The 19,086-nt window shown below is 41.3% G+C and overlaps 1 pseudogene; it reads right to left on the bottom strand.

Moving 5' to 3' along the window:
* Positions 1-19,086, bottom strand: part of LOC122556107 (scavenger receptor cysteine-rich type 1 protein M130-like) — a 151,274-nt pseudogene that overhangs the window by 117,744 nt on the left and 14,444 nt on the right.

Genomic DNA, 19,086 nt, shown 5'->3' on the forward strand with positions numbered 1-19,086 from the left:
ACTAGAGGGCAAAAGTTTAGGGTGAGAGGGGAAAGCTATAAAAGAGATCTAAGGGGCAACATTTTCACGCAGAGGGCACTATGTGTATGGAATGAGCTGCCAGAGGAAGTGGTGGAGGCTTAAACACTTGCAACATTTAAAAGGCATTTGGATGGGTATATGAATAGGAAGGGTTTGGAGGGATATGTGCTGGGTGCTGGCAAGTAGGACAAATTGGGTTGGGATATCTGGCCAACATGGATGGGTTGGACCGAAGGGTCTGTTTCCATGCTGTAGATATCTATGACTCTGTGACTCTCCAGAAGCAAAAACCATTTGGCTGCTACTGTATAGACACCTATACTTACAATACAATCTTCAGTTTTAGTCTGTTTACTAATGGAACAACCCACATGTTATAGAGGTAATGTAATAGGGTACAATTGACTAATTCTTCCATGGTAGTACTGTTTTATAAGGCAGATTTTGGGATTCTGTCCTTAAATTCTTCAGGCTTTCAAAGAAGGAGAGCTCATCTCTAATACTTTGGCCCTGTATTGTGCTGTCACTGTTTTCAATGTCGAGAAGATGTTGCCCTGGCTGGTGAGTATCAAACCAGGTGAAATTGTCTCATTAGAAGGATAGAGAATTTTTAATTGAGATGAGGAGTAAGTTCTTCATTCAGAAGACCATGCATCTTTGGAATTTTTAAACTCTGAAAGCTCTTCCAATAAATGCGGAGTGAAATATGATACCACAATATCATATACAGTCACCAATATTGAAATGGCAATTGCAATCTGAATCTGACTCTCAGCATCAACTATGTTTCGCATGTAATTGATTAAGATGTAGAAAAATAATGCAGTAAATCTATAATTACAAATGGTCAGATTTTAAGCTATCTTCCACTTGAAAGCAGGTGGAGGAAAGGATAAAACACTTACCAGAACAAATAATACTGACATCATGTCTGTGCGTGCAATTCTTTTGATTGATTTGTGTCGTAGGGCAAGACCAGAGAATGGTCTCAGTTCCCTGGCATTCATAGACATCTTGCCATATGGGATCACTGCCCTCTCCAAACTGAGCTCCTTTCAGTACTGATACAACTTCTCCACATTCGAGTGATGCGCACACAACATTGGCATCCAGTGAATCCCAGTGTGAATCACACACAGTCCCCCAGGTCATTCCTTTCTGGATCTCCAACCTTCCAGAGCATCTATCTGCTCCACCAACAAGTCTTGGCTGCTTATGACCTGTTATTTTAAAACAATAAGGATCTTTCACTCTACAAGGTAAATGAAGATCTCTATCGCTAGTTATGTTGTGCTGAAAATTAAAACAGCATTGTTATTTTTACATCGGAGCAGTCTTACTTTGAAGTTACTGCAACCTCTGTTCATCAGATTATAAACCTGGTAATCTGCATCTTGGCATTAATAGTTATGAAGTACATAACAAAATTGTTACTATGAGTGAGCTTAGTTTGTTTCCAAGTCGGTTAGAATCCTTAATTACAGCATTAGACTGACTTTCAAGTCAAACATCACATTTTCTGCAAATTCTTTCTGAAACTGCACCACAGTAACTCACTCGAACCATTTTTTTTAAGAACGAAAAATGGAAAATTGAACCTTTGGACATTGGGGAATATGGAAAATGACCATTGCAAGGCAGGTTGTCTTGCAACAGATTTTAGACTATTAGTTTCTATTTTGCTGCAAAATGGGGAGTAACAAAATTAAAATTGAATTCAAGAAGCCAACAATAAAGATCTGTTTGTCTGTTTCTCTTATATAAAAGAATAAAATGTTAAGAGTTGTGGAGAGGCTTGTAAGAAAGCAACAATCACTCTCTCTGTCTGGAAACACACAATCAAACATTTTGAATTCTGAGCTACAAGCTGAATATAAGATCTCGCTCCTACTGACTGGCTATTTCTGAAAAGATCTGAGATTTTCCTTCATCCTGTGAGTGACAGCAACACAACCTCATTAATAGAAAATGAATAGAACGGTGAAAACATCCTCTAATTCCACCTGTGAGGTTTTGATTCAGGATACATAATAACTCCTTTTCAGACATCTGATAGCATTGTAGAGCTATATCCCTTCTCTTTTTCTGTCTACGAATGTATGTGCATGTAGATTTAAACGAGATCTGATGTAAATTTTCATAGCAGGTGGTCATAACCCATCTTGACACTTGGTTTGCTAATAATAAACACATTTCTCTGCTTCTTGATGGAACCTTTGTAGAGTTCTCCTCTTTGCCCTAGAAAACAATAACATTAAAGCAATTTAACCATTTTGGTGAATCAATCAATTATACTCACAGAGTTGTGAGGCTCAATCACCATTGCACTTCAGTGTCTCAACAAAGCCTGGTGGATTACTGCAGGATTCTTGAATATGGACAATATTTGGGTGGAGTATTAATAATTTTGTAAAGGATGAAAAGGATTAAAAATTAGGTTTATCACATTAACATGGCATTGGGAATGGCTAAAATCAGCCTGTAAATGAAGGAATTATCTCTGATGTGTTTGCAAGATTTGTCTAAGGCTGAGCTAATATAACTGGCAAAGGAATTTAGTGGAGACATTTTTTACAAAACAAAATGTAGCAATAAGTAACATGTTGGCACAGCCTTTAGTACTGGTGAATGAAATTATGTGTACTCGTTTGAATGTGATTGGAAAATATTGTCTTGTGCATTAACTTGGAATGTAGACTATGTCAACACTGCTTGTTAGAGATTGGGGTGAGTAAATGTGTAACAGTTTGATCAGAAGCTTGTTATCTCTTAAATAGTATAATCCATTGCTTTTGTTACGAAGATTTGAGTAGTGCATAACAGTTGATGGGTAGATGTATGCATGAAAATGATGCATAAACGAAGAAAACTGAGTCTCGTCTGGTCTAAAGGCAAAATAAAATGTAAAAATTATCCTTTCACGGAAAATCAAGGGAACCAGGTACTTCAAGCAGTGAGTCATCCGAATTACAATTAAAGCAGCTTGAGTATGATAGCTTGAGACAAAGAGGGAAGGAAGATTGGAACAGAAAATAATGGAAATTTGGATGAAAGGACATGATCTTGAGGAAGAACAGACAGATGGATAGGATAAATAGACAAAGTCTTTTCCCTGGAGTCGGGGAGTCCAGAACTAAAGGGCGTAGGTTTAGGATGAGAGGGGAAAGATATAAAAGAGACCTCGGGGCAACTTTTTCACGCAGAGGGTGGTACGTGTATGGAATGAGCTGCCAGAGGATGTGATGGAGGCTGGTACAATTGCAACATTTAAGTAAGGCTGCTCCAATGTAAAAATAACAATGCTGTTTCAATTTTCAGCACAACATAACTAGCTATAGAGATCTTGATTTACCTTGTAGAGTGAAAGACCCTTATTACTTTAAAATAACAGGTCACAAGCAGCCAAGACTTGTTGGTGGAGCAGATAGATGCTTTGGAAGATTGGAGATCCAGAAAGGAATGACCTGGGGGACTGTGTGTGATTCAGTGTCTGTCTGTTCAGCGGCATGATGGCACAATGGTTAGCACTGCTGCCTCACAGCGCCAGAGACCCAGGTTCAATTCCCACCTTAGGCAACTGTCTGTGTGGAGTTTGTACATTCTCCCCGTGTCTGCGTGGGTTTCCTCCCACAGTCCAAAGATGCGCAGGTTAGGTGAATTGGCCGTGCTAAATTGCCCATGAGGTAACTGTAGGGGAATTGGTCTGGGTGAGTTGCTCTTCGGAGGGTCGGTGTGGACTTGTTGGGCCGAAGGGCCTGTTTTCACACTGTAAGTAATCTAATCTAATCTAATTTAAAAAAGAAACAGGATTTAAAAATAGAAAGACATTCGGGAAAGAGCAAAAGACGAAGGGCAGAGAATTAAAATCAGGCAACCAGCTGCATTTCAAAATTTGCCAAAGCAGTGGAAATTTCTGAAATGGGTTTGCGTAAATTACAACAGTTAGTATACAGTGCAGCAAGTAATTCAGAAAACAATTAACTTGATACTGTTTAAAGGAGGGGCAATTGCAGACAAAAAATAAGGAAAGTTATGCTTCAGTGATATTGTCAGAAGTCACACTTACACAGGTTATAGTCCAGAAGATTTATTTGATATCACAAGTGTTTGGAGCACTGCTCCTTCATCAGGTGGCGAGATGCACACAGGCAGAGATATATTTTGTGTCATCTGATTTGGCATCTCCACAATAGCTCTATTGTGCACATATGAAAGACTTTTCTATTAATCTAATGATTGTTTTGAAAGCAATTGAGAAAGTTTACGAGTGTAATACATGAAACAGATAGAGTCATAGCGATGTATAGCATGGAAACAGACCCTTCGGTCCAACCCCTCCATGCCGACTAGATATCCCAACCCAATCTAGTCCCACCTGCTAGCACCCGGCCCATATCCCTCCAAACCCTTCCTATTCATATACCCATCCAAATGCCTCTTAAATGTTCCAATTGTACCAGACTCCACTACATCCTCTGGCAGCTCATTCCATACACGTACCACCCTCTGCGTGAAAAAGTTGCCCCTGAGGTCTCTTTTATATCTTTCCCCTCTCACCCTAAACCTATGCCTTCCAGTTCTGGACTCAACAACCCCAGGGAAAAGACTTTGTCTATTTATCCTATCCATGCCCCTCATAATTTTGTAAACCTCTATAAGGTCACCCCTCAGCCTCCAATGCTCCAGGGAAAACAGCCCCAATCTGTTCAGCATCTCCATATAGCTCAGATCCTCCAACCATGGCAATATCCTTGTAAATCTTTTCTGAACCCTTTCAAGTTTCACAACATCTTTCCGATAGGAAGGAGACCAGAATTGCATGCAATATTCCAACAGTGGCCTAACCAATGTCCTGTACAGCCACAACATGACCTCCCAACTCCTGTACTCATTACTCTGACCAATAAAGGAAAGAATACCAAATGCCTTCTTCACTATCCTATCTACCGGCAACTCCACTTTCAAGCAGCTATGAACCTGCACTCTAAGGTCTCTTTGTTCAGCAACACTGCCTATGACCTTACCATTAAATGTATAAGTCCTGCTAAGATTGGCTTTCCCAAAATGCAGCACCTCGCATTTATCTGAATTAAACTCCATCTGCCACTTCTCAGTCCATTGGCCCATCTGGTCCAGATCCTGTTGTAATCTGAGGTAAACCTCTTCACTGTCCACTACACCTCCAATTTTGGTGTCATCTGCAAAGTTACTAACTGTACCTCTTATGCTCGCATCCAAATCATTTATGTAAATGACAAAAAGTAGAGGGCCCAGCACCGATCCTTGTGGCACTCCACTGGTCACATGCCTCCAGTCTGAAAAACAACCCTCCACCACCACCCTCTGTCTTCTACCTTTGAGCCAGTTCTGTATCCAAATGGCTAGTTCTCCCTTTATTCCATGAGATCTAACCTTGCTAATCACTCTCCCTCGGGGAACCTTGTCGAATGCCTTACTGAAGTCCATATAGATCACATCTACTGCTCTGCACTCAATCTTCTTTGTTACTTCTTCAAAAAACTCAATCAAGTTTGTGAGACATGATTTCCCATGCACAAAGCCATGTTGACTATCCCAAATCAGTCCTTGCCTTTACAAATACATGTACATCCTGTCCCTCAGGATTCCCTCCAACAACTTGCCCAGCACTGAGGTCAGGCTCACCAGTCTATAGTTCCCTGGCTTGCCTTTACTGCCCTTCTTAAATAGTGGCACCATGTTTGCCAACCTCCAGTCTTCCGGCACCTCACCTGTGACTATCAATGATACAAATATCTCAGCAAGAGACCAAGCAATCACTTCTCCAGCTTCCCACAGAGTTCTCGGGTACACCTGATGATGTCCTGGGGATTTTCCACCTTTAACCATTTCAAGACATCCAGCACTTCCTCCTCTGTAATCTGGACATTTTGCAAGATGTCAGCATCTATTTCCCTGCAGTCTATATCTTCCGTATCCTTTTCCACAGTAAATACTGATACAAAATATTCATTTAGTATCTCCCCCATTTTCTGAGGCTCCACACAAAGGCCACCTTGCTGATCTTTGAGGGGCCCTATTCTCTCCCTAGTTACCATTTTGTCCTTAATATATTTGTAAAAACACTTTGGATTCTCCTTAATTCTATTTGCCAAAACTATCTCACGTCCCCATTTTGCCCTCCTGATTTCCCTATTAAGTTTACTCCTACTCCCTTTACACTCTTCTAAGGATTCACTCGATCTCTCCTATCTATACCTGACATATGCTTCCTTCTTTTTCTTAACCAAACCCTCAATTCCTTTAGTCATCCAGCATTCCCTATACCTACCAGCCTTCCCTTTCACCCTGACAGGAATATACTTTCTCTGGATTCTTGTTACCTCATTTCTGAAGGCTTCCCATTTTCCAGCCGTCCATTTACCTGCGAACATCTGCCTCCAATCAGCTTTCGAAAGTTCTTGCCGAATACAATCAAAATTGGCCTTTCTCCAATTTAGAATTTCAACTTTTAGATCTGGTTTATCCTTTTCCATCACTATTTTATAACGAATAGAATTATGGTCGCTGGCCCCAAAGTGCTCCCCCACTGACACCTCGGTCACCTGCTCTGCCTTATTTCCCAAGAGTAGTTCAAATTTTGCACCTTCTCTAGTAGGTACATTCACTGGGTTTTATTTTGAGAAAATTTGAGCATGTCTGACTTGTGTTCACTGGAGTTCAGAAGATTTAGAAGAAATTCATTGAACCTTTAAGATTTTGGACGGTTTCAGATGGTGGATTTGGAGAGGACATTTTCTCTTCACAATGTTGAAATATAGCTCATGCTTTTAAAATAAGCAGTGATCCTTTACTGACAACGACAAGGGAAACTTAGTTCTCAAGATAATTGTGAGACCTTGGAATGAAAGTGCTTGAAGCAGAGCCGTTGAATATTGCAAATCAGAAGCAGAAAGATGCTTGATAAGCAGGGTTTAAAGAATAACAGGTTAGAGAGAAATGTGAAATAATCTGGTCAATCATGACCATACTGAATGGAGGAGCAGATTTAAGAAACACAGTGGCCTTCTCCTACTCCAAGTGTCCATTTTCATACACTTGTATGTATAGGTATCGAAGATCATAAATATATTGGCATTTTTCTATAATCACAGTTAAAAAAAATCACACCATCTACAAATGTTAGAGTAGGCTTTTTCTTAGAATTAGTAGTGCAATTTTTTTTTGCCAAATGTATGGCTGCACACAATGACTGTAGGGAAAAGGAAAGGTAGCATTAACTGGCTTCAAAACTGAGATGTCATTTTAGTATAAAATCTGAAAGAACTGTAAACCAGAATCAAAAGCAGAAATTGCTAAAAATCTCAGCAGGTCTGCCAGCATCTGTTGAGAAGGTCTAGTGACATTTCCTTAGAACTGTTCTGAGGAAGAGTCAGTGGAACAAAAATGTTAACTCTGATTTCTCTCCACAGATGCTGCCGGACCAGCTGAGATTTTCCAGCAATTTCTGTTTTTGTTGTTGTTGTTGGTGATGCCAACACCATCAATTGTGTTCTTGTTCAGATGCATAGGCTTTCAAACTATCTCCTGCCTCTCAGAAAGTAAGACAATCAGAAACCACCAATGACAAAATGAAACTTACATGAATTTGGCGATGAATGTACAATTAGCAGCTCAGGAGCAAAGGACAAGAGCACAAGTGACATAATTTGAATGTCACTATATCATTGGCAAGTTGGAGATAATTATGTCAGGCAGTGGTTGATCATGCCTGGGCATTGTGCAAGTGAAAATATTTGCAATGGACTTTATATGCATAATTTCTAGTTACTGTCCTGTACTTACTACTATTTCATAGACAAATAATATGCTCTGCTTATTCACTTTCCACACATTACTACAGAAATATTCTGACTGCAGTCCACTCTGGCTTGTAAGCAATTGAAAACTATTCATTCTGTTGATTTTGCTGGCAAGGCAGTTGCAATATCCACTCCCTTTTAGTTCTATTTAGTGAAACATTGACCTGCCTATTCATGTGCCTGTTGAAGGACAACAGACTCAAATTCTATGTGAAAGGTAACGTGCATAATAGTGCATCTGTAAAATGTTAAGAATAGTTATATTTCATTTCCAAACCTGCACCCTTCAATCTGACTTAAAAAACATTTATTATTTTACAATGTGATACTGCATGTAAGTTGTCTGCTGTGTCAAGAAGTGATATCATTGTTTTAAATGTTTCAGACAGGAGAATTACCTGAACATATGACACCAGCTGGTTCCACTTCTCTCGAACAGGTTCTGTAAATATCAGTAATAATTTCACAATCCCAGGGCATCTTCTCACTGCCTTTGCAGCCAATTTCAACATTTAGCACAGGCAAATTGGGACCTCCAAACTGAGATGCTGATGCTGATACAGCTTCGCCACATCCGAGGTATTTACAGAAAACATGAGCGTCATTCATGTCCCACGTTTGACCACAAATATGTTGCCATGAGCCAAGGAGGTAAACTTGAAGTCTTCCGCACATGGGCTATCTCCATCTCCAAAAATCAGGTTTTGATTCACTGCCCCTGGAGAAATGCATTTACAGTTTCATCATAATAATTCTGATGTGCTAAAATTAAACAGAAAGATAAAAACAAGCCCTGTCATTACTTTTTATTAGGATCTAGTCAATCATTTGAAGTCTGACTGAAGCAAAATTAATTGCTCACCAACATTGTATTCTAATTCATCTGTACTAGGTTTACACTTATTATCCCATCAGGGATCTTTTCTTATTCTGTTTTTGAACAGTACAATGGACAATCACAAAAAATAAGGTCGAAAAATCACTGAACTCTAAATATCCCTGTGCTTTAATATTTTGGCATATCCCATCTTCATGATCCAAGTCCATGAATGCCTCACTCTACTTGAACTGGAAGCATTATACTGTGGAAAATTCAACAGAACACACACTGTGAACTCTTTCACTTCTTTGGCCTTGACACTACAACAATGACTGATAATTGTCCTAGGGTGGATGTGTTTTCCCACTCGAAGTGGTGTCTTTCCTTACCTGTATGTAAGGATACTAGTGAGAGAGGGTCATGTCTTTTTGTGGCTAGTTGATTTTCATGTATCCTGGTGGCTAGTTTTCTGCCTGTTTGTCCAATGTAGTGTTTGTTACAGGTTTTGCACGGTATTTTGTAAATGACATTAGTTTTGCTTGTTGTCTGTATGGGGTCAACACATCCATCCTAGGACAAGCTAAACAGAGACATGCATGAGAATTCCTAGAAGTATGGCATTCCAACCAGAACTCTATCAACAAACACATTGAGTTGGACCCCGTTTCCCATACCCTTGAGAAAAAGAACAGGAAATGACATCACCACAGGAATTGACATCACTAACTCAAAGAAACCCAAACATATAAATAGAAAGCAGGAATCATCAGCAGTGCTTTGTCCGGAGGCTCACTGAAGATATTACCTAGTATGGTGATGAAACGTCTGAAAATGAACCTTCCAGCTTAGCAAGCATCCACAATTGTTTTAAATTGTCAACTTTCTGCTGTAATTCAGTTTACTTTATCTCGTCTGAAGATATCTGCTTTGTCATCTATTTGCTCCTGTTTTATCTCAACTATTTGAACAAATAGGGTCTCTGCTAATTCTACTTTAACTTTCTTATCTATATTCTTCAATCTCTCCCGTTTCTACTGGTGACTTTGCAACCTCATTACCACACAGTCAGGAAGAAAAATATCCAAGGATATGTATCTTGCAATAGTTCAGTTGCCTGACATCGCACTGGTTTTTGGTGCATGTCTGATTGCAAAAGTATAAATGGAATTCCCTTATGCCAATCATCTGGATAATCTTGACGACAAGCCCTCAGCATGGTCTTTAATGTTTGATGCCACTTTTCTAGCACTGCCTGCAATTCTGGATAGTACACAGTAGATTTGAATTGTTTTATTCCTCAGCTGCCCATACCTTCCTTGAAAAATTTTGATGTGAAGTCTGACTCTTCATCTGATTGTAACTCTGTGAGTAGTATATGTCTAGTGAAGTTTTTGAAGAACAATAAAAAAAAAATCACAGTATGATTGAAATTTGGATACCAATAGAGTCATAGAGATGTACAGCATAGAAACAGACCCTTCGGTCCAACCCATCCATGACGACCCGATATCCCAACCCAATCGAGTCCTACCTGCCAGCACCCGGCCCATATCCCTCCAAACCCTTCCTATTCATATACCCATCCAAATACCTCTTAAATGTTGCAATTGTACCAGCCCCCACCACTTCCTCTGGCAGCTCATTCCATACATGTACCACCCTCTGCGTGAAAACGTTGCCCCTTAGGTCTCTTTTATATCTTTCCACTCTCACCCTGAACCTATGCCCTCTAGTTCTGGACTCCCCGACCTCAAGGAAAAAACTTTGGCTATTTATCCTATCCATGCCCCTCATAATTTTGTAAACCTCTATAAGGTCACCCCTCAGCCTCCGACACTCCAGGGAAAACAGCCCCAGCGTGTTCAGCCTCTCCCTATAGCTCAAATCCTCCAACCCTGGCAACATCCTTGTAAATCTTTTCTGAACCCTTTCAAGTTTCACAACATCTTTCTGATAGGAAGGAGATCAGAATTGCACGCAATATTCCAACAGTGGCCTAACCAATGTCCTGTACAGCCGCAACTTGACCTCCCAACTCCTGTACTCAATACTCTGACCAATAAAGGAAAACATACCAAACGCCACCTCCACTATCCTTTCCACCTGCGACTCCAATTTCAAGCAGCTATGAACCTGCACTCCAAGGTCTCTTTGTTCAGCAACATTCCCTGGGACCTTACCATTAAGTGCCTAAGTCCTGCTAAGATGTGCTTTCCCAAAATGCAGCACCTCGCACTTATCTGAATTAAACTCCATCTGCCACTTCTCAGCCCATTGGCCCATCTGGTCCAGATCCTGTTGTAATCTGAGGTAACCCTCTTCGCTGTCCACTACAACTCCAATTTTGGTGTCATCTGCAAAGTTACTAACTGCACCTCTTCTGCTCACATCCAAATAATTTATGTAAATGACAAAAGGTAGAGCACCCCGTACCGATCTTTGTGGCACTCCACTGGTCACAGGCCTCCGGTCTGAAAAACAACCCTCCACCACCACCCTCTGTCTTCTACCTTTGAGCCAGTTCTGTATCCAAATGGCTAGTTCTCCCTTTATTCCATGAGATCTAGCCTTGCTAATTAGTCTCCCATGGGGAACCTTGTTGAACGCCTTAATGAAGTCCATATAGATCACATCTACTGCTCTCCCCTCATCAATCTTTTTTATTACTTCTTCAAAAAACTGAATCAAGTTTGTGAGACATGATTTCCCATGCGCAAAGCAATGTTGACTTTCGTGAATCAGTCCTTGCCTTTACAAATACATGTACATCCTGTCCCTCAAGATTCCCTCCAACAACTTGCCCACCACTGAGGTCAGGCTCAATGGTCTGTAGTTCCCTGGCTTGTCTTTACTGCCCCTCTTAAACAGTGGCACCACATTTGCCAACCTCCAGTCTTCCGGCACCTCACCTGTGACTATCGATGATACAAATATCTCAGCAAGAGGCCCAGCAATCACTTCTGTAGCTTCCCACAGAATTCTCGGGTACACCTGATCAGGCCCTGGGGATTTATCCACCTTTAACCATTTCAAGACATCCAGCACTTCCTCCTCTGTAACCTGGACATTTTGCAAGATGTCACCATCTATTTCCCTACAGTCTATATCTTCCGTATCCTTTTCCACAGTAAATATTGATGCAAAATATTCATTTAGTATCTCCCCCATTTTCTTTGAGGGGCCCTATTCTCTCCCTCGTTACCATTTTGTCCTTTATATATTTGTAAAAACCTTTTGGATTCTCCTTAATTCTATTTGCCAAAGCTATCTCATGTCCCCGTTTTGCCCTCCTGATTTCCCTATTCAGTATATTCCTACCTCCTTTATACTCTTCTAAGGATTCAGTCGATCTATCCTACCTATACCTGACATATACTTCCTTCTTTTTCTTAACCAAACCCTCAATTTCTTTAGTCATCCAGCATTCCCTACACCTACCAGCCTTCTCTTTCACCCTGACAGAAATATACTTTCTCTGGATTCTTGTTATCTCATTTCTGAAGGCTTCCCATTTTCCAGCCGTCCCTTTACCTGCGAACATCTGCCTCCAATCAGCTTTTGAAAGTTCTTGCCTAATACCATCAAAATTGGCCTTTCTCCAATTTAGAACTTCAACTTTTATATCTGGTCTATCCTTTTTCATCACTATTTTAAAACGAATCGAATTATGGTCACTGGCCCCAAAGTGCTCCCCCACTGACATCTCAGTCACCTGCCCTGACTTATTTCCCAAGAGTAGGTCAAGTTTTGCACCTTCTCTAGTCGGTACATTGTCTTGTACACACTTAAGAAATTCCTCTCCATCTAAACCTTTAACATTATGGCAGTCGCAGTTGATGTTTGGAAAGTTAAAATGCCCTACCATAACTACCCTATTATTCTTACAGATAGCTGAGATCTCCTTACAAGTTTGTTTCTCAATTTCCCTCTGACTATTGAGGGGTCTACAATACAATTCCAATAAGGTGATCATCCCTTTCTTATTTCTCAGTTCCACCCAAATAACTTCCCTGGATGTATTTCCGGGAATATCCTCTCTCTGCACAGCTGTAATGCTATCCCTTATCAAAAATGCCACTCCCCCTCCTCTCTTGCCTCCCTTTCTATCCTTCCTGTAGCATTAAGCTGCCAGTCCTGCACATCCCTGAGCCATGTTTCTGTAATTCCTATGATATCCCAGTCCCATGTTCCTAACCATGCCCTGAGTTCATCTGCCTTCTCTGTTAGACCCCTTGCATTGAAATAAATGCAGTTAAATTTATTAGTCCTACTTTGTCCCTGCCTGCCCTAACTGTTTGACACACTTCTGTTCTCAGCTGTACCCATCTCAGATCGATCACTTTCCTCACTACCTCCCTGGGTCCGCCCCCGCCCCCCCCCCCACCTTACTAGTTTAAATTGTCCCAAGCAGTTCTAGCAAATTTCACTGCCAGTATATTAGTCCCCTTCCAATTTAGGTGCAATCCGTTCTTCTTGTACAGGTCACTTTGACCCCAAAAGAGATTCCAATGATCCAAAAATGTGAATCCCTCTCCCATACACCAGCTCCTCAGCCATGCATTCATCTGCTACATCCTCCCATTCCTGCCCTCAGTAGCTCGTAGCACTGGGAGTAATCCAGATATTACTACCCTTGAGGACATCCTTTTAAAATTTCTGCCTAACTCTCTGTAATCTCCCTTCAGAGTCTCAACCTTTCCCCTTCCAATGTCGTTGGTTCCAATGTGGACAATGACCTCCTGCTGGCTCCTCTTCCCAATGAGAATATTCTACATCCTCTCCGAGACATCCTTGATCCTGGCACCAGGGAAACAACACACCATTCTGCTTTTTCTCTGCTGGCCACAGAAACTTCTGTCTGTACCTCGGACTACAGAATCCCCAATCTCCTCTTGGAATGCAATCTCCTCATTGCATTAGATCCAGTCACAATACCAGAAACTTGGCTGTTCGCGCTACATTCCCCTGAGAATCCATCACCCCCTACATTTTCCAAAACAGCATACCTGTTTGGAATGGGTATATCCACAAAAGACTCCTGCACTAGCTGCCTACCTCTCTTACTCTTCCTGGAGTTAATCCATCTATGTGACTATATCTGAGACTTTCCCCCTTTCTATAACTGCCATCCATCACATACTGTTGTTGTTGAAAATTCCTCATCGCTTCTATCTGTCTCTCCAACCGATTCACTCGATCTGATAAGATTTGCATCCAACAGCAATTATGGCAGATATAATCCGCAGTAACCCTTAAACTCTCTTTAAACTCCCACTTCTGACAAGAAGTATATAGCACTGCAAAGGCCATTTTTGCTCCTTCACAATCTACAGACCCAGAAAATAACACCATCTTATTCCTCTACAAACACTGCCCCAGGTTAAATTGATAGCTATGGCTTATATTTTAAGTTTAATCAAAAGACTTATCTCCAAAAACATATAATCAAGAAAGAACCCACTGTACTCACTAATACAGCCTTTCTCTTGGACAGATTTAAAACAACAATTAACTTATCTGATTCTGTGCTGTGAACTTCGCCCAACAGTTCCTCCAAAACTGGTTGTGAATTTCACTGTTTGTTACTTTTCCCAGATGCACTCCGATGTCCAGTGATACATGAATTCAAATAGCAAAGGCGGTAATTGTGCAGATTCTCTCTCTCTCTCTCTCTCTCTCTCTCTCCTGCACTGTCCTCACCATGAGCTGTAGTATCGTCTAAAACCAGGGTGTTATGCTTAAACAAGAGAGACTATAATGTGATGAGGAAGGAGTTAGGTCAATTAGACTGGCAGCACAAGTTATATGGTGGTACATTTTGAGGAATAGTAGAGGACTATCAAAGAGATTTCTCACAGTGCTCAAGGAAGGACAGCAAGGGTAGGAAGAACAAGCCTTGGATAACCAAGGAAATAAAGGAACACATCCAGTTAAAAGCTCAGGCTTAAAAAGTAGCCAAGAGTAGTGAGAAACAGGAAGATTGGGAAAACTTTAAAAAGCAACATAGAACCATGAAGCAAGCAACAAAGAAAGGAAAGATAGGTTATGAAAGCAAATTATCACAGAATCTAAAACAAGCACGGTGGATGGAGGGAAATATGTAGATGTTGTATACTTGGATTTCCAGAAGGTGTTAAATAAGGTGCCTCATAAAAGACTCATCCATAAGATAAGAATGCATGGAGTTTCAGGGCATGTATTAGCATGGATAGAGGACTTGTTAACCAATAGAAAGCAGAGAGTTTTGATAAATGGGTGTTTCTCCCAGTGGAAGAGGAGCTTGAGTGCAACACATCCAAGTTTGTTGATGACACTAAATTGAGTGGAAAGGCAAACTGTATAGATTATGTGGAGGATCTGCAGAGAGACTTATGTAAGTTAAGTGAGTGGGCAAGGGTCTGGCAAATCGAATGCAATATTGGTAAATGTGAGGTTATCCATTTTGGAAGTAAAAATAGTAGGTCAGACTAATATTTAAATGGTGAAAGATTTCAGCATGTTATTGTGCAGAGGGACTTAGGAGTGCTCATACATGGATCGTTAAAAGTTGATTTGCAGGTGCAACAGTTAATTAGGAAGGCAAATGAAATTTTGGCTTTCATTGCTCGAGAGATTGAATTTAAGAGCAGGGAAGTACGTATCTCCTCATCTTTCAAATCAAAGATTGAGAGGATACTGGGACCTCTTAATCTGAGCTTCAAACTCTGCAGCACATCTGGGAGGGGACAGTTACCTGGACACTTTGTTTCAGGATGCAGTCACACTCGGTAGATTAAATAATTCAAATTCAGTAAGTGTTCACAGACAATAGGGTGTGACTGTAAGTGAGGCAGGTGGGGGGATTCCAAGTTCAGGACTGCAGGAGCTCAGCCCTTGACCTTGTCCAACAGGTATGAGATTCTTGCTCCCTGTACGGATGAGGGAAAGGGCAGTGGACAGGATAAGCCAGCTGACCATGGCACTGTGGTGCAGAAGGCCATTCAAGAGGGGGCAGCAAAGGACAGTCATTGTTATAGGGGATTCTAAAGTATTGGGAGTCCCGCATGTTGTGTTGCCTGCTTGGTGCCAGAGTGCAGGACATTTCTGACCAGCTTGAAAGGATATTAGAGCACGAGAGGGAGGATGCAGTTGTTGTGGTCCACGTTGGAACTAACAACATAGGTAAAGCTAGGGTGGAGGACCTGTTTGGGGATTATCAAGCACTTGGAAGGAAATTAAAGTACAGGTCCTCAAGGGTCACAATCTCCAGATTACTGCCTGAGCCACATACTAATTGGCATAAGGATAAGTAAGTTAGGGAAGTAAACATGCGGTTAAGGGATTGGTTTGGGAAAGAGTGATTCCATTTCATGGGGCAATCGCATCAGTTTTGGAACCGGGGGGATCTGTGCTGTTGGGGTGGTCTCCACCTGAACTGATCTGGAACCAGTGTTAGAGCAAAAAGGATAAATAAGGTGGTCAGTAAGCCTTTAAACTTCTGCTTCTTGGGGAACGGAAAGGAAAAGTGACAGGGATTATGGAGTTAAATGGAAAGATAAGCAGTAGGATAGGATGCGAGCAGGTGGGTTTAGTTGAGGCAAACTAGGAATGCAGCAAGAAGGAAGGATAACTTAGGACATCTTATGATTTCCAATATGTCTAATAACGATAAGAGAGCAAGCATTATGGAACTTTACCTGAATGCTCGTAGTATTCACAACAAAATATGAGTTAACCGTACAAATCATCGTGAATGATTATGATGTGACAGGCATCACAGAGATGTGGTTTCAGGGGGTTCAGGATTGGCAGTTAAACATCTAAGGATTTACAATTTATCGAAAAGACAGGGAGGTTGGCAGGGGGTGGGGTTGCCTTGTTGGTTAAGAATATATTTAAATCTATGGCACTGAATGACATAGGGTCAGATGATGTGGAGTTTGTATGGGTGGAGTTGAGGAACCACAAAGGCAAAAACAAACATAATGGGAGTTATGTACAGACCTCCTAACAGTAGTCAGGATCAGGAGCGCAAGATGTAGCGGGAAATCGATAGGGGATGTCAGAAAGGCAAGGTGACGGTGATCATGGGGGACTTCAATATGCAGGTGGACTGGGTGAATAACGTTGCTGGTGGATCCAAAGAAAGGGAATTCATGGAATGCATACAGGATGGCTTTTTGGAACAGCTTGTGATGGAGCCCACAAGGGAACAGGCTCTTCTGACTTGATGCTATGTAACGAGCCAGAACTTATAAAAGATCTTAAAGTAAGGAACACTTAGGAGGCAGAGATCTTAATATGGTAGAGTTCCGTCTGCAGTTTGAAAGATAGAAGGCAAAATTGGATGTAATGGTGGTACAATTAAATAAAGGTATTACAGGGGCATGAGAGAGGAACTGATGAAAATCAACTGGAAGTAAAGCCTCGCAGGAAGACAGTAGAGTAACAATGGCAGGAGTTTCTGGGTGTAATTAAGGACACAGTGCAAAGAAAAGAAAGATTATCTGGGGGGAGGGGGGAGGAATTAGATGGCCATAGCTGACAAAGGAAGTCAGGAAGTGTATCAAAGAAAGAAAGAACCTATAAAGTGGCCAAGAGCACTGGGAAATCTGAAGATTGGGAAGGCTACAAAAACAAACAGAGGATAACAAAGAGAGAAATAATGAGAGGATAAAATATGAAGGTAGACTAGCCAGTAATATTAGAAATGACAGTAAACGTTTATTCCAATACATAGAGTCATAGAATCATAGAGATGTACAGCATGGAAACAGACTCTTCGGTCCAACCCGTCCATGCCGACCAGATATCCCAACCCAATCTAGTCCCAGCTACCAGCACCCAGCCCATATCCCTCCAAACCCTTCCTATTCATAAACCCATCCAAATACCTCATAAATGTTGCAATTGTACCAGCCTCCACTACATCCTCTGGCAGCTCATTCCATACACGTACCACCCTCTGCATAAAAAAGTTGCCCCTTAGGTTTCTTTTATATCTTTCCACTCTCACCCTAAACCTATGCCCTCTAGGTCTGGACTCCCCAACCCCAGGGAAAAGACTTTGTCTATTTATCCTATCTATGCCCCTCATAATTTTGTAAACCTCTATAAGGTCACCCTTCAGCCTCCGACACTCCATGGAAAACAGCCCCAGCCTGTTCAGCCTCTCCCTGTAGCTCAGATCCTCCAACCCTGGCAATATCCTTGTAAATCTTTTCTGAACCCTTTCAAGTTTCACAACATCTTTCCGATAGGAAGGAGACCAGAATTGCATGCAATATTCCAACAGTGGACTAACCAATGTCCTGTACAGCTGCAACATGACCTCCCAACTCCTATACTCAACAAAGTCTGACCAATAAAGGAAAGCATACCAAATGCCTTCTTCACTATCTTATCTACCTGCAACTCCACTTTCAAGAAACTATGAACCTGCACTCCAAGGTCTCTTTGTTCAGCAACACTCCCTAGGACCTTACCATTAAATGTATAAGTCCTGCTAAGATTTGCTTTCCCAAAATGCAGCACCTCGCATTTATCTGAATTAAACTCCATCTACCACTTGTCAGCCCATTGACCCATCTGGTCCAGATCTTGTTGTCATCTGAGGTAACCCTCTTCGCTGTCCACTACACCTCCAATTTTGGGGTCATCTGCAAACTTACTAACTGTATCTCTTATGCTCACATCCAAATCATTTATGTAAATGACAAAAAGTAGGCGATTGAATGGTATTCTCCTGCTTTGTCACAGCGTGAAACAAATGAGACACAAAATTAGACATTGGGCCATTCCAAACTGATGCTGGAAGGCGAGTGATGGGAGATAAAGAAATAGCTGAAGAACTCAAGTTCTAGATGTATGTTTGCTCACTGAGCTGGAAGGTTCATTTTCAGATGATTCGTCACCGTACCAGGTAACATCAGTGAGCCTTCAGATGAAGGACTGGTGGCATGGCCCGCTTTCTATTTGTGTGTTTAGGTTTTCTTGGGTTGGTGATGTCATTTCCTGTAGTGATGCCACTTCCTGTTCTTTTTCTCAGGGAGTAGTAAATGGAATCAAAGTCAATGTGTTTGTTGATAGATGTCCGGTTGGAATGCCATGCTTCTAGGAATTCTTGTGCATGTCTCTGTTTGGCTTGCCCTGGGATGGATGTGTTGTCCCAGTTGAAGTGATGTCCTTCCTCATCTGTATTTAAGGATACTAGTGAGGGTGGGTCATGTCTTTTTGTGGCTAGTTGATTTTCATGTCTCATGGTGGCTAGATTTTTGCCTGTTTGTCCAATGTAGTGTTTTTACAGTTCTTGCAAGGTATTTTGTAAATGACATTAGTTTTGCTTGCTATCTTTCAATTTCGTTGGCTGTTGTTTTAGTGTGTTGGTGGGTTTGTAGGCTACCATGATGCCAAGATGTCTAGGTA

The sequence above is a fragment of the Chiloscyllium plagiosum genome, unplaced genomic scaffold, assembly GCF_037043375.1.
Source record: "Chiloscyllium plagiosum isolate Xiang-an unplaced genomic scaffold, Cpla_swu_hap1 HiC_scaffold_13, whole genome shotgun sequence".
In the NCBI taxonomy this organism is placed as follows: domain Eukaryota; kingdom Metazoa; phylum Chordata; class Chondrichthyes; order Orectolobiformes; family Hemiscylliidae; genus Chiloscyllium; species Chiloscyllium plagiosum.